General features: G+C 33.6%; 1 protein-coding gene across 14 annotated transcripts in view; it reads right to left on the bottom strand.

Moving 5' to 3' along the window:
* Positions 1–16,051, bottom strand: part of NAALADL2 (N-acetylated alpha-linked acidic dipeptidase like 2) — a 1,340,454-nt gene that overhangs the window by 142,345 nt on the left and 1,182,058 nt on the right. The gene's annotated exons all lie outside the window — the stretch shown is intronic.

Here is a 16,051-nt window from a genome sequence, read left to right on the forward strand (position 1 = left end):
GTTATACCAATTATATCTCAAGATAAAAGAGGAGGAAGAGACACAAGAGAGCTCACTTGCTTCCTTTCTCTCTGTGCATGTACATAGGAAAGTCTATGTGAGCACACGGTAAAGAGGGAGCCTTATGTCATCCAAGGGAAGAGCTCTAGCCAGAAACTAATCTTGATCTTTGGACTTCTCAGCCTCCAAAACTATAAGAAAATATCTGTGGTTTAAGCCACCCAGTTTGTGGAGTTTTTTAAAAAAAATACAATGTATTATTTATTTGGTGTTATAAAAGCAGCAAATGATCATTTTAAGAGAATGTGGAAAAGGAAAAAAAATATTTTGCAAGTAGTCTCACATTCAGAGATAAACATTGTTAATATTTAAGTAATCTTTTTCTCAATTTTGGCATATATATTTGCTGAGGCATAGTTGGCATACAATGTTACGTTAGTTTCAGGTTACAGTATAGTGATTTCACAAATCTATATGTTATGCTATGCTCATCACAAGTGCACCATCTGTCACCATACAATGCTATTACAATGCCGTTGACTATATTCCCTGTGCTGTATCTTTCATCCCTGTGACTCACACATTCCATAACTGGAAGCCTGTATGTCCCACTCCCCTTCACCCGTTATGCCCATATCCCCCAAACCCCCTACTCTCTGATAACCATCGTTTGTTCTCTGTATTTATAAGTGTTTCTGCTTTTGGTTTTATTATTTGTTTCATTTTTGACATTCCACATATAAATGAAAGCCTGAGCAGACTAATATATATACCAGCAATTTATTCAGGGCCACTAAAAGGACAGTTGAGAGCTTGCAAGATATGGAAGTTTCAGGGAAGAATATTTCTTCACTGTAGATCTCTCAAAAAACCAGTGGAGGTTTGGATTATGGAACTTCCTCTGAAATATGAGTAACTAGAATATGTCATATGTTTTCTTTCTTTTATTCATTTCATAGATTTTAATTATAAAGAATAACATGAAGTCTTGGATTGAAGAGATGATGATACTGAAGTTGGAGGACAGAATATAGTGAGTTAAAAGGCTAAAATAAATTGCTGATGCCATATCTACAGTTGTGGCCCATTTGCAGATTTTTTTTTTTTGAAATTATCTTGTTCTCACAGGCATCCAACTAACTAATTATATGCAAACAATAAGACTCAAGCTTCTGCCAAAAGAATTAGCTCTGTAGCCAATAGCAACTGACTTTGGCAGGACAGATGTATTCATTAGCATTAAAAACACTTAATGTTTTTTATTCCTGAATTAAATAGTTGTAACTAATTTCCAAAAGGGACAACTGAATATATGAAGAGAGAAGACAAGTGACCCTGGGCAAAGTATTTGATTTTTATTATTGGAAAAATAAAGCTTAACTTTATTATTTTAGGAATTGGAATTCATAAAGAGAAAATAATGTGTTTTTTTAAGCTGTACTGCTTTCATGAGATACAGTGAGACTTAGTAATGATGTTTTTGAAATAAAAAGTGTTTGGATCTAAGGAAAGTTCTCTGGAGTACATATGGATTGGACTAGATATTCAGGAGTAAAATTAAAAGAGTAGTCAGTTGAAGTAAATACTTTGAAAGCACTTGGTGGCACAGTATAAAAGTCTAAAATGAATGTGACATTGGCACATATTCAAAAGCAAGGTATTTTTTTAATAATTCAATAATAATTAAAGTACAGAAGAAAGTAAGGAAAATAAAATAATCTGAATTTGCACTCTTGCCATGAAGTGTACTATGGCTCCAAACTCACTCAGCTGTGTAATTTAGATTCTGATAATATCCAGTTTGTAAAAATAGTTTTTACATATCAAGCACACTCATGCCATGAACTTCTAAATACACTATCCAATTTATTTATCTAATAATTCCTCCTGAAAGAATCCTGCTATCTGCTTTTTTTTTGCCCATTTCTTAGAAATGAGAATAACTAGGAAAATATTGAAATGAGAGAAACTGTCACCATTTTCTAGTCATAGCACAATGAAGGAAAGATAAATGGAACCTACTAGAAATGTGTGTAGTTATTTTGTGCCCATGCTTTAATTCTGATCTCTCAGTAAAGTATCTAAAGCAAATATGCTAAATCTCCAGTCATGTGAAATGGGGTATGACAACCCAATATGAGAAAGAGTGGAAAGATAAAACATGGCTTTAGTGTTCACCACCTTGTGCTGAATGTTGTAACAAAACTCTACTGTGGGTACACCAGTTCTAGACCAAATCAACATTGTAAACTAATTGCTTTGTTTCTGATTGCTCTAAGGGATATTCAAAGAAAATAAATACAGTGCTGTAATAAGCACAAGAAATGAGAGCAGCTGCCTAGAGACATTCTTTCTGCCATGACTCCACAGTAACTGTCAAAGAAGTCCTCTGTGTACAGTAATCTAAGTGCTGCTAAGGCTCACCTTACTTAGATAGTTCTTAAATCTATACAGGGCTCCAGGTGCAAAGCACTTCACAAACATTACTTAGAACCACTGTGCTTCCCAGTGAACTGTGATTTCTTCTATGTTACTTCTTTCATAGCAAACATACCAACCAAAAGTTCCTGTCAGATCTTAATCCTCACAAACCTTTCTTCTTTCTAAGAGAATCTTTTGAAAATTTTAACATGAAATTCTGTAATCAAAGATGCAAAATGAATTTAATTGACATTAAGACAAAATAGTGGGAAAATAATCTGAATATAATAGTTATGGTCCAAAAGAAAGTTATAGACATCTACATCTTAATGAAGAACTCAAGCAACAAATGAAATTAATAAACTTTCTGTATTTATCCATAAAGTTTATTATATGAGAGTTTAAATGATACTCTAAAGAAAGGTATTTCCTTCCCCTTATGTCATACATGTCAGATATTGAGAAAAAATTTTCAGAGTACACATGCCATATCACATTTAATGATAACATATATGTGGGTTTGCATTTTGAATTTCCAATAATTTGTATGCAAAATACATATTCATATTCTAAAAAATCTTACATGTCAATTGCCTTAAAGTAAAAAACACATCAACATACATTTTGAGGATTTTTTTTTAGAATGAGAGACAGCGTAGTCGGGCAGAGGGGCAGAGGGAGAGATAAAACCAAACAGATTCAATGCTCAATGCAGAGCCTGGTGCAGGGCTTGATCCCACGACCCTGGGGTCATGACCTGAGCTGAAATCAAGAGTCAGACACTCAACTGACTGACACCTAGGCACCCCAAATTTTGAAGATGTTTTTTTAAAATTTTTAATGTTTTTTATTTATTGTTGAGAGACAGAGAGAGAGAGCAGGTGAGGGGCAGAGAGAGAGGGAGACAGAGTCTCAAGCAAGCTCTGTGCCATCAGCATAGAACCTGATTTGGGGCTCAAACCCACGAACCATGAGATGACCTAAGCCAAACTCAAGAGTCGGATGCCTAACTGACTGAGCTATCCAGGCATCCCTGAAGATTTTTAATGAAAATTTTACAGAAGTAAATAATTAGCATTTTTATAAACTTTTATAGAATATAAAAATATGTATAATGTAATTATTATAGCTTTTTATGGTTAATATTTAAAATGTGTGATACAAATGTATATCATATTTCCTTTGTGGAAATTCTAAGTGGAAGTATAAGTTTCATTGTATATGAAGGTGTGTGTTTATATATACAACTATATTTACACCCTTCAGAATATCTCTTTAATAAGAGAACAGAATCACACATCAACTGGCATACAGGAAACTAGTATTTCATATATGATTAATCTGTAACTATAGATTAAAATTTTATTACACTGCAAGAATTTTCCTATAGATAAAATTACAAATAATTTACTTTCAGCTGTGTTTTTTAAAGAAAATCTATTCAAAGACATAGAAAATGATATTAACATCTACTTATAATGTCCTTTCACTGCAGAATTCAGAAAGCTTTATTTTATATTAGCTTATTCAATCGAATAGAATTTTTGTTGTTTTTATTTTCTGGAATAGAAACAGTTTCTGGAAGCCACTAAGGTAGAAGGATTTCATTTTTTAATGTGTTTCTAAGACATTTGAGACATCTTAACTCTGTGTATAGACTGAATTGTGAACAACAGCCCTTATCCTTAAAACTTACTTTACACTAGTATTTCCCAAAATATTAGCCATGAAAAACTACTTCTATTTTGAAAATACTGGTCTAAACAAATTTAAGCAGGCATTTGTTTTTGTTTTTTTGGAAAGAGAGATAGAACACAAGTGTGGGAAAGAGGCAGAGGGAGAGAGAGTGGGAGAGAATCCTGAGCAGTGTCCATGCTCAGCACAGAGCTCAAACCCACAACCCTGTGATCATGACCTGAGCTGAAATCAAGAGTCAGATGCTCAACTGACTGAGCCACTCAGGTGTCCCCTCTCCTTTTTTTTTAGCAGGCATTTTTTTAAAAATATAATTTACTGTCAAGTTAGCTAATATACAGCCTATACAGTGTGCTCTTGGCTTCAGGGGTAGATTCCTATGATTCATCGTTTATGTACAACACCCAGTGCTCATCCAAACAAGTGTCCTTCTCAATGCCCATCACCCATTTTCCCCTCTCTCCTGTTCCAACCCCCTCCATCAAACTTCAGTTTGTTCTTTGTATTTAAGAGCCTCTTATGGTTTGCCTCTCTGTTTGAAACTATTTTTCCCCTTTTCTTTCCCTATGATCTTCTGTTAAGTTTCTCAAGTTCCACGTATGAGTGAAAACATATGATATCTGTCTTTCTCTGACTTAGTGGGCATTTTTAAGTTACAGCTTTTAGGTACTTTTTTTTTTACTTATTTAAGAGAGAGAGAGAGAGAGAGAGACAGAGAGAGAGAGAGAGAGAGAGTACATGAGCAGGGGAGAGGCAGAAGGAGAGAGGGAGAGAAAGAATCCCAAGCAGGGTGCATGCCCAGCCCTGAGCTCTACACAGGGCTTGATCTCATAACCATGAAATCATGACATGAGCCGAAATCAAGAGTGGAACATTTAACTAACTGAGTCAACAAGGTACCCTAAATGGCAGCATTTCAGTCTCTGGTTTAATAATATGCTTTGTGACTAATAATGTGTATATGATATGCAGACTTTTCAGAAAACTAATTGACTCTAGATTCTCTTTCCATCTTTCACAAGACTATCTGAAGTTATTACTGTGCTATAGAGCCTATTTTTAGAATGTAAATGTAGGCTTTCATGATTAAGAATTTTAGAAGTAAAAAAGTTTTAGAAGTAATTATAATAATGTTGCCATGAATTCACAATTTTGAGTGTAAAAAAAGATATAAAAAAAGTTAAATGTGATGATTAAATCAAGCTGACTATATAATTTTTAAGGTATATTATTTTCTAATTCTCCCAATTTAAATTCTAAAAGTAATATCACCCCATCATCATGAGCACCTTCAGTGGCCAGATATTACCCCCTTCTACCATTCTCCATTAAAGGAAACTAAAGATTGTTGGAGAAATGGCTGATTATAAATCTTGGGCAGGGATAGTAAAAAGCAAGTCTCAAAAATCTTATGCCAAAAAGCAAGGAAACTGTCAAAGATTGATGTGGCCATGTCAGAAAATCTTAGGATGAAACTTGAAGGAGTTCTTTCTTACAAAAGTTGTGACAATCTGAGCATCTAACACAAATGATTTTAATTGATAGAGATCATTGATTGTATAAAAATTGATTTAATAAATAAAAATACTGCAAAAGGAAAACACCAAAAACATTTATTATTACCATTTGAGGCAGCTATTACACCAACTCCATGAAAATTATCATTAGAGAAAATTAAACATGTAATCTGACTTTTAATAGAAACTATTTTTCACTGTTAACCAAATAGTTTTCCTTTATTTAAGAATATCTGCTAATAGGGGCGCCTGGGTGGCACAGTCGGTTAAGCGTCCGACTTCAGCCAGGTCATGATCTCGCGGTCCGTGAGTTCGAGCCCTGCGTCAGGCTCTGGGCTGATGGCTCAGAGCCTGGAGCCTGTTTCCGATTCTGTCTCCCCCTCTCTCTGCTCCTCCCCCGTTCATGCTCTGTCTCTCTCTGTCCCAAAAATAAATAAACGTTGAAAAAAAATAAAAAAAAGAATATCTGCTAATAAATGCAGAACAAAACTTAAAATTAGAAAATTATCATCCTACAATCTTTAGTAAAACTAGTGAATCAGGCAAGAATCATCAATTATCATTAAAACTACTAGGTAAATGGTTAATGGATGTGATTTGTGCTGATAACCACCATTTCTGTTTCTTCTCTGTTAGGATGCCTGGTAGTCATACCTTTCCCAGTCTCCTTGAAGTTAGGCACAGTCATGTAACTTGCTTTAGTTAATGATATATGAATGGAAGCTACATGTGTTACTTATGGGCAGAAACATTTAAAAGTCATTCCATATTTGTCCATGTCACTCTTTACCTGCCTTGGTGATTATAAGAGTGTATTGATATGCATATGTAATTCTGGGTAATGATACAGTGAAAAGTTGCAGGCTTTGAATGAATAAGGAATATTTTTTTTTGATATTTTCAGCCACAAGATTTTGGAATCTTTGTTACTAGAGTGTAACCTCATCTTTTCTGACTATTTTATAATAGGGAATTGAATACTTGAGTGTACTAAACTAACACCATGGATATAATTTTCTGGTACCAAGAGAAAGCATAACTGCACAATGAAGAGATCAGAATGTCATTACCTCCATCAAATGATCAATCTTAGTTTTACTGACAATATTTCAACTAGGTAAGAAGTGTCTTTGAAGGAATGCAATATGATGTATATATCATCCATGTTGTACTCTAGTCAGAAAAGTTTAATAGCCTTTGATCAGGCCCTGAAATTTAGCTTCCAGTTCACAGAATATTCAGGGGATAGAGGAATATGCTAAAAGAGAAGATAAAACTATTGACAGGACAATTGGCCTATTCTCTTCACCAGATTAGTGTTGTGGGGGAAAAACAAACCAACAAAACCCACAATAACTTGTCTACATAAAGATGCTTAACCAAATGCAGTGTGTAGTCCCAAATTGATTCCAGGTTTAGACAAACTAGGTAGGGTGTAAAGAAAACAATTAGGAAAGTTTGAATAAGAAATAGATATTAGCTAATACGGGATTATTAGTAATTCTGTTAAATGTGAAATTATTTTGAGTATTTAGGAATACATTTTTATTTTTTTATTTATTCATTTTATAATGTTTATTTTTGAAAGAGAGAGAGAGAGAAAGAGAGAGAAAGAGAGAGAGAGAGAGAGAGAGAGAGAGAGAGAGCGAGCATGAGTGGGGGAGGGGCAGAGAGACAGGGAGAGACAGAATCTGAGGCAGGCTCCAGGTATTGAGCTGTTAGCACAGAGCCTGACATGGTGCTCAAACTCACAAACCCTGAAATCATGACCTGAGCTGAAGTTGGACACTCAACTGACTGAGCCACCAAGATGCCCCTATGGTTTTATTTTTAAAATATCAATTCTAAAGTATTTAGAAATGAAGTCATTTACTTTTAAATATACCAACATATTTTTAAAGTCTATAAATGTCCAAGTTCAGTATATGGCAAAAAGTATCATTTTAGAGATTTGAAATATAAAAAATTTATAATGAACTAAAACAAAGTTGAAAAAGGAAAAAGATGAAGATTTAAACAGATAATTTATAATTACACATAAATTAATTTTATTTTTTTTAATCTTTATTTATTTTTGAGAGAGAGACAGAGTGTGAGCAGGGGAGGAGCAGAGAGAGAGGGAGACACAGAATCTGAAACAGGCTCCAGGCCCCGAGCTGTCTGCACACAGCCTGACGTGGGGCTCGAACTCACGAACCGTGAGATGGTGACCTGAGCTGAAGTCAGACGCTCAACTGACTGAGCCACCCAGGCGCCCCCACATAAATTAATTTTAAACTAGACTTGTAGTTTAAGGTTCTACATATTGAACTATTAATTATTTTACAGTGGATCCCATTTCCCCACATCCTTGTCCTATTTTCTTTATTTAATTATTGTCAGACCATTGAACCAGATACTACTCAGAATGCTATTTACCGCCAAGTGAAAATCAACAGAATCAACCATCATTACCTGTTGTAAAAAATGTAAGTATTTGTCTTTAAATTTCCCATTTTATTGGTCTTGGAATGCTTCTTATATTATATTGGGAATTTCCTTTCTTTTATAAACAATAAGATACATCATGAGGTCTTATTTTATCAACTAACCTATTTATGTCATCATTGCTTTTATTCTCTGGTTTCCAGTGGTATAGTCTCTTTTCATTTCCTAGGGTAAGCTGGGCTCCCACATATCAGATATGTTAGTAATGCAGATTTCTCTACTTGACTCTTTTTCTTTTTCAAACTCTGAAATTACTCTTTCAGGAAAATTTTCCCAGATACTCCAGACTAAGTCAGTGTTCCCCACAGCCCTTATATAAATTCTAACAGTACTTTATACTTTGTCTCAGAACCTTAATATAGTTTGTATTGATACCTATACTTTTATGATATCTGTCTGCCATACACTCTTGGACCTTGAGGATGATAATCATTCCTTTTTTGTTTATTGCTATATACTTTACCACTAAAACAGTGTCCAGCCACTAGAATGTGTTTAATAAAGATTTTACTGATGGCTTTTTTGAGTTTGTGCAAGTAAAGTAGTATGATACAGTGAAATACAAGGCAAGTACACTTTCTTGCATTGTTCATTGTTATATCCCTGAACACATAGAGATGTTGAGTAAATATGTTTTATAAGAATGAATGAGATCGGAGCGTAGCCTGAGTCCTATGTCAGCTACATACATGCTGTAATATTGATCTTCACTTCTATGGATAGCAGTTAATTACATATAAAGTGAGTTATTCAAAGGATGACTTTTAAGGATACTTTTACCACTATAGAGCTGTAAACTAGGACACTCAGTTATTTACCTTGCCATTGCCGTTACTACCTTTGATGATAGTAATAGAATAAACTTTTGAGAACAATCAATCATTTTCGATCAAGAAATACTTATTTAAAAAGTGTATAGTGCCTTCATTTCCAATTGGTATTCCTATAAGTTTTTTGTAGAATCAAACAAGTTAATTTTCACATTTATATGGAAGAAAAAGAGGGCAAGAACAGTCAAGATATTCTCACAGAAGAATTAAGTAGGAACCATGAACTACCAAATAGGACATCCTGTTTTAAAGACATAAGGCTACCACCCAGTGGGGGGAAAAAAAGAAGATAAAGACATAATGCTAAAACAGTGTTGTGTTTGTACACTAACGGACAAATAGACTGAAGAATAGAATTGAGAGACCAGAAACTAATCTTTACATACACGGAAAGTTTATATATGTTAGTTTAATTATTTATCATCAGGGAAGGATGGAATTATCACTAAATTAGGCAGAAAATTAGAAATTACACCCCTAACTAAATCATCACAATCATCATTATCATCATCATCATCATAATCATTATCATGGTAGATTAAATATGTAAATGTTAAAGGAAAAATTATAAAAGTATTATCTCAGGACATGGAAGAATTTCTTAAAACTCTGAAAACACTAAACATAAAGAAAGAAATTACTAAACTGCATTACACTGAAATGAATAACTGCTCAGTAAAAGATACAATAAAAAGAGTGGAAATAAAAGTCAAAACCTGGGAGAAGATATTTCCAACACATGTAACTTATAACAAGTTCATGGCCAGAATAAACAAATCTCCTATGAGTCACTAAAAAAGATGAACTATCCAATATTTTTTTTAACTTGGCAATGATTTTAAGAGGCACTTAGAATACATACATACATACAAACAAACATCTAGAAAACCCAAACTGCCAATATGTGAAACCATTTGATTTCATTAGCAATCAGAGAAAGGCACATAATTTAAACTACAATTAGACAGTATTTGCACATATCAGATTAGCAAAAATGAAAAAACTATCAAGTTTGACATAGGATTAAAGAGAATTGTCACACATGGCTCCAAGAATCAAGACTACATGAGTCCACTTAGCTTAACTATCAGCACTGAAAACTATGTGTCAGCATAACCACTTATACCAGAAAAAATTAGCTTATGATAATAAAGCTTTAAACTAATAAATAACTTCACTGTTTGTATCAAGAAATTTCTACAAACCAATATATCCAGATGAATAACTTACTCTTCTTTGCAAACACCTCACTTCCCTGGGCAATAATTTGCTCACTTGGAAAAATAGCTCATTTATCAGTCTTCCCTTTATCACGTACACCAACTCCTATTGTCATTAATTTTTCCCATTAACAGTTATTTCTCTGAACTAAAACACTCACCTTAAAACTTAAGTCCAGACACTCAAATCTTCTATAAATATTTCCTGCAGGATACTCCCTCCTAAAATACTACTACGATTCAGTCAGTATTGTCCTCTCTTTGTGAGGTCAGTATAATAACTTTTGCTTAATCAGTAAACTCTTCTGGTGGTCTTTGGGGGACTTGCAGTCAATTATCCTGGTGACTTAGCATTACCTTTAGGTTTAAATATATTCATACCCTATAACCCAGTAATTCCATTTCTCAGTATATATCTTAGAGAAATTCATATACAAGGAGACTTGTACAAAAATATTCTTAATTGTTGCTGGAAACAAGCCAAATACACATCAAAAGTGGAGCAGTAGATAAACTTTGGTATTTATGCAATAAAAAGTTTTACAGTAATAAAAATAAACAAACTACATTTATACCTACCAATGTGGATGAGGAAGAGGCAAATCAGCTTTCCTTCATTACCAATCAAAATTGTATTACTATTCTAAAACTTAAAACCCAGCTAACATAGATCTTTACTACTTATTCCTCAAAGTCAAATATACCTTCATTCTTCTGAACAAATACTGCAACTCTCTTTTCAAATAGTTGACTGAAATAAAATATACCACTTAGAGAGATTCAATAAAGCCCGTTTTATTTAAAAAAAAAAAAACAATAAATTATTTCCCCAAGTCATCTAATATAAAAATTAGTTTTTCTACTCTGAAATAATTCTACTTTCTAAGACTCTCATCAGTCTCTTGTTCATACATTTACTACTTGGTCCTGTGTTCCCAGTCAGTTATTGTTTTCATTCTGACATATCCATATGTCTTCATACCCTCCTCCAACTGGGTTTTCACTAGTCTGAATTAGCCAAGATTATTAATTAAAGAAGATACGATGAACCCTAATCACCTGATCTTCCTTACTCTCATTCTTCCAAACCAGGGTTTTAAAAACTTCAACTTCGGGGCGCCTGGGTGGCGCAGTCAGTTAAGCGTCCGACTTCAGCCAGGTCACGATCTCGCAGTCTGTGAGTTCGAGCCCCGCGTCAGGCTCTGGGCTGATGGCTCAGAGCCTGGAGCCTGCTTCCGATTCTGTGTCTCCCTCTATCTCTGCCCCTCCCCCGTTCATGCTCTGTCTCTCTCTGTCCCAAAAGCAAATAAACGTTGAAAAAAAAAATTAAAAACTTCAATTTCTTTTCCATAGTGATTAGTGTATGTCAACTAGGCCTAACCCAATCAGCACTGTTATTTCTGTGGTCACAAGAAATAATTCAAAATAAGCATGACACCAGTTCTGAGTAATAAGAAGAGGCTCCATTTGGCTGTGGCTTTCTAGAAATCAGCATCTTCACTCTTCTGAGAAATTCACCAGAAAAGAGATCCTCTCTTGCTTTGACAGAATTACGTATAGCTATGATTCCAGGAACTGCTGGTCGCATTTTTCTCCTACTTGTGGAAAGCTCAACAGAGAAAAGGGTACAACCAAGAGGATAATAGATAAGTGGATCAAGGGTTATGTTTGAGCTACTCCTGAAGCATGCCTTTTCTAGAACTTTCAGTTGGATGAGAAAAATAGAATGATTTTATTCTTATTGAACAAGTTTGCATGCAGGTCCTTATTAATGGCAAACAAAACCATCCTGATATGTACTTTTTTTAACTTTTGAAGGAAATATCTCTAAAATGGGATTATATTCTTCCTAGTTTTCTTAAAAGTCAGTAACTATAAGGATCATAATTATTTTTCTTGACCACTAGGGATCATAATGCTGATTTTTCATTATTGTTTTATTTTAGAGAGCAGAAATATTACTATTTGAGCCTCTGCAAATGGTCAAGAACACTGTAATTATAAATATAACTAATTCCTAAACCTTAATTTTAAAAATTAAATAGACATATTAGTAAATAAATCATAATTAATTTTAAATAAATGGTTTTTCTATTACAAACAAAAATTTTGTTTGCCTTTCAAATAAAAATTTGTTTGAATTATACAAATTTAAGTCTCACTCATTTCCTAAAATCAATTTGGTATCATAAAAATGTAATGGACTACTTCATTCTATCCTAAAACACCAATTACTATGAACTCTGAAAGACATTGCATAATTCAAATGGTGACTACTAAGTGCCAAAAAAAAAAAACTCTGCAATTTTTAAATATTTTCTGTGTCTCATCATTAGCAGAATATACAGGTCCAAAGATTATTTAAACAAACAAACAAACAAACAAACAAACAAACAAACAAACAGGGGTGCCTGGGTGGCTCAGTCAGTTAAGCATCCAACTCTTGGTTTTGGCTCAGATCATGATCTTATAATTCGTGATTTTGAGCCCCTCATCAGGCTCTGCACTGACATTGTGAAGCCTGCTTGAGATTCTCTCTCCTTGTCTCTCTGCCCTTTCAGTTATCTCTCTTTCTCTCAAAACAAAAAATAAACTCAAAAACCAACCAACAAAAAAACAAACAGGATGACATTCAGACTTCCCTGGAAGAGAAGACAAGTGGGAAACAGTGAGGGTGACTGGCACTGAAAATCTGTATCATATCACATAATGAGTGCATATGTGTGTGATCTGTGTGTAAGGGGATCTTTTATTACAGTCATGTAAGCATTATGACCAAAGTCCATTGTAATAGACTCCAAAAGACTGCCCAGATACTTCTGGTTTGTTGTGCTACATTTGATTTTTTTAACAAGTGGTTATTCCCTGGAGTATTTAAATCTTTTCATTATACAGAGGCTTTATTTACAGCAGTGTTTGGAAGGACATTTGACCTGCCTATCCAGAGTTAATCTGTTATCCATTGACTACTCTGCCCCTTGTCTCTGTACTTCTACATCATTTCAAGGATGATATTATCTGAAAATGTTATGAAACAACAAAGAATCTCTTGTTTCATTCGTGAGGGGCAAATGAATAAATTAACATTAAAATTCACTTTCAACTTATTGACAGATACCAGAAATAAGAAGGATATATTTAGCTCATACAAAATTTTTTAAAAATGTTACTTTATGGGATGAGGCTACCATTACCTGAATTAGATATGAAAACTTTCTCTTTTTTTTCTTTAACATTTATTTATTGTTGAGAGACAGAGACAGACAGAGCATGAGCAGGGGAGGGTCAGAGACAGGGAGACACAGAATCCAAAGCAGGCTTCAGGCTCTGAGCTGTCAGCACAGAGCACGATGCAGGGCTCAAACCTGCAAACTGTGAGATCATGACCTGAGCCGAAGTCAGATGCTCAACTAACTGAGCCACCCAGGTGCCCCCAAATATGAAAACTTTATGAAGTAGGCTGACTGTGTCTTTAAAGTTTGTCATATTATTTATAGGTGATCATAGACCTTCCTATCCTGATTTATATCACTAGCATACTTATACTCCATAATAAATACATGTTAAAATCAGTCTTTACGTACATATGACAGAAAAAAGTATGGTTAGAGAGTAACAGCAGCTCTACTTATCTTAATATGCAGTAATAAGTATATGCAGTAATATGCCTATCTTTCAATATGATGTAACAAAATATCTACTTTGATGATTAACCTCCCTTTAAAAGGGAGTCAAATTTTGACAGGTTTGTATTGTGTAGTAATTTGCTTTTGAGTAATAAAAGCAAAAACAAAAAAGAGAAACTGATAGTTTAAGGCATGCCTTTAGAAACTATAATATTTGTGCTATATAATGAAAAACAATAAACCAAACCTCTCTAGGCAAGAGAAAATATAGTCAGCACCATTTCCAATTTCAGTAAATGAAGATATTGAGTTTAATTATACATTTATGAAGAAAATATACACCTATAATATTTCCTTTTCAAAGCATAGGAGGTTGGTTTTAATATCCCATCATCTCCCTTGAGTAGCTCCAACCAACAGTCTTTATTACAACATACAATTTCTGTATTGAAAATACATATTTGGGATATTTTCTGGCTTAGCTCATGTCATGAAACATAGTGTAGATCCCTATGGAGACCTCTTGCATCTAGTAACAATAATTTGATATAGCAGGAAAAAAATTTCAAAGTATTTTTAAAAATAAAAACAGGAGCTTTAAATCCATAGCTTCAGAATAACCTCAAATGTACAAACAAGATTAAAGAATATCATTGCATTTATTTTGTTAAGTACAATACAATATTCTCATATTTTATCCAAAAAGTATATTAATATTAAAGATACTTGGAAGACACTCAGATTTGCTCATTTAGATTAGAAATCATAGCCAGGTTTTTAAGCATGTAAAGATCTCTACCAGAAATTCTATTAGCTCATGAATACAGCATGACTTTGGAATTCAGGAAACTGAATAAAAGATATTTGGTCTCTTCCTTTTTCTCTTACTTTACACAATGCTACTAAGCTATAATTTTTAAGCTATAGCTTAGGATGACAGCTAAAGAGAAATAAAATCATTCTGTATTTTAGTCTGCCTTTCTATTCTATAGTTACAAAATGAATAGATTGTTTTAGTGGCTTGTTTTCAGCTACCATGCTTTAAGAATATTAGTATCATAACACCTGGTGCAGCCATAATTCAATAATGACATTTAAAATAATTGCAGATTCATATTTCACAAATCATGTGTTTAAAATAAATGATCAGAATATAACTCCATTAATCAAAGTGATCCTGGTTAATCATTTCTAAATGTAACTAATATTAACTGAAATGGTTAAAAATTAAAATTATTTAAATGTTTTTCATCATTGAAGACACCACTATCAGCCTTTACTCATATCACTACAAAATTGAGTTAAAATTTATAGTATAAGTAAGGGCAAATATAACTACATTGTTAGAATACAAACTATATAAGAATTACTAGCCTTGACTTCCGGGCTTTATACAAGTACTGCCTTATTCATCAATTTTAATCTCTCTGTGACACCTTCTCCACATAAATAATGGGAATAAATACTATATTATCCCTACTATTTTCTTTTTGGAATATTGCAATATCCAAATAATTTTATAAAAGATCTCTATTTTGACATTATATAAGAAAAGGAAGATATGTATATACATTTAAGAACAATATTTTTAAAACCCCTATATTAAAAACATATTAATATTGCATATCCTGTAATAATTAAAGATAAAGAAATATTTTTTTCTTAAATTAGGTGGGAAAAACAATGAAATGACTAATAAATTTCTTGAGGAAACTCACAAGCAAAATTAGGTCATTTGCTAGTTTCTATGGAACCACAAGTATAAAGTACTTTTTGTTTTCCTGGATTTACTTTTTATACTCAGAGCTTTAAAAATATAATATAGAGGGACAAGATAGAGTTCTTGTAGGTCCTGAAACACAGGCTGCAGGAGGTCAGCTATCTACGAATGCAGAACAGCTATCTACGAATTTTCTTCAGGGCAAATGATATGAGGCTTGGTACATTAGTGGGGGAAGACAAATATGGAAACCAATGCTATAAAGACAACAAGCAGTTTTTTTGGCCGTCAAAAATGGGTTATATATCCTACTGAAACTGAGTGGCAAAAACACATTTTTTGTTTGGGATATGGATGGAAGCATGGTGCCCTCAAATGGCATCATTGGCTTCACACTATGACCAATGACCCTCCAACAACAAAACCGCCTACTGCTTGTAAATTCATTTGGATAAACCATAAGTACAGTGGGAGTGGCACTCCAGAACAATGTGTACCTTATTCTATTACTAGAAAGAAGATTCAAGAGTGGGTT

This window comes from Felis catus, chromosome C2 (genome assembly GCF_018350175.1).
Source record: "Felis catus isolate Fca126 chromosome C2, F.catus_Fca126_mat1.0, whole genome shotgun sequence".
Classification (NCBI taxonomy): Eukaryota; Metazoa; Chordata; class Mammalia; order Carnivora; family Felidae; genus Felis; species Felis catus.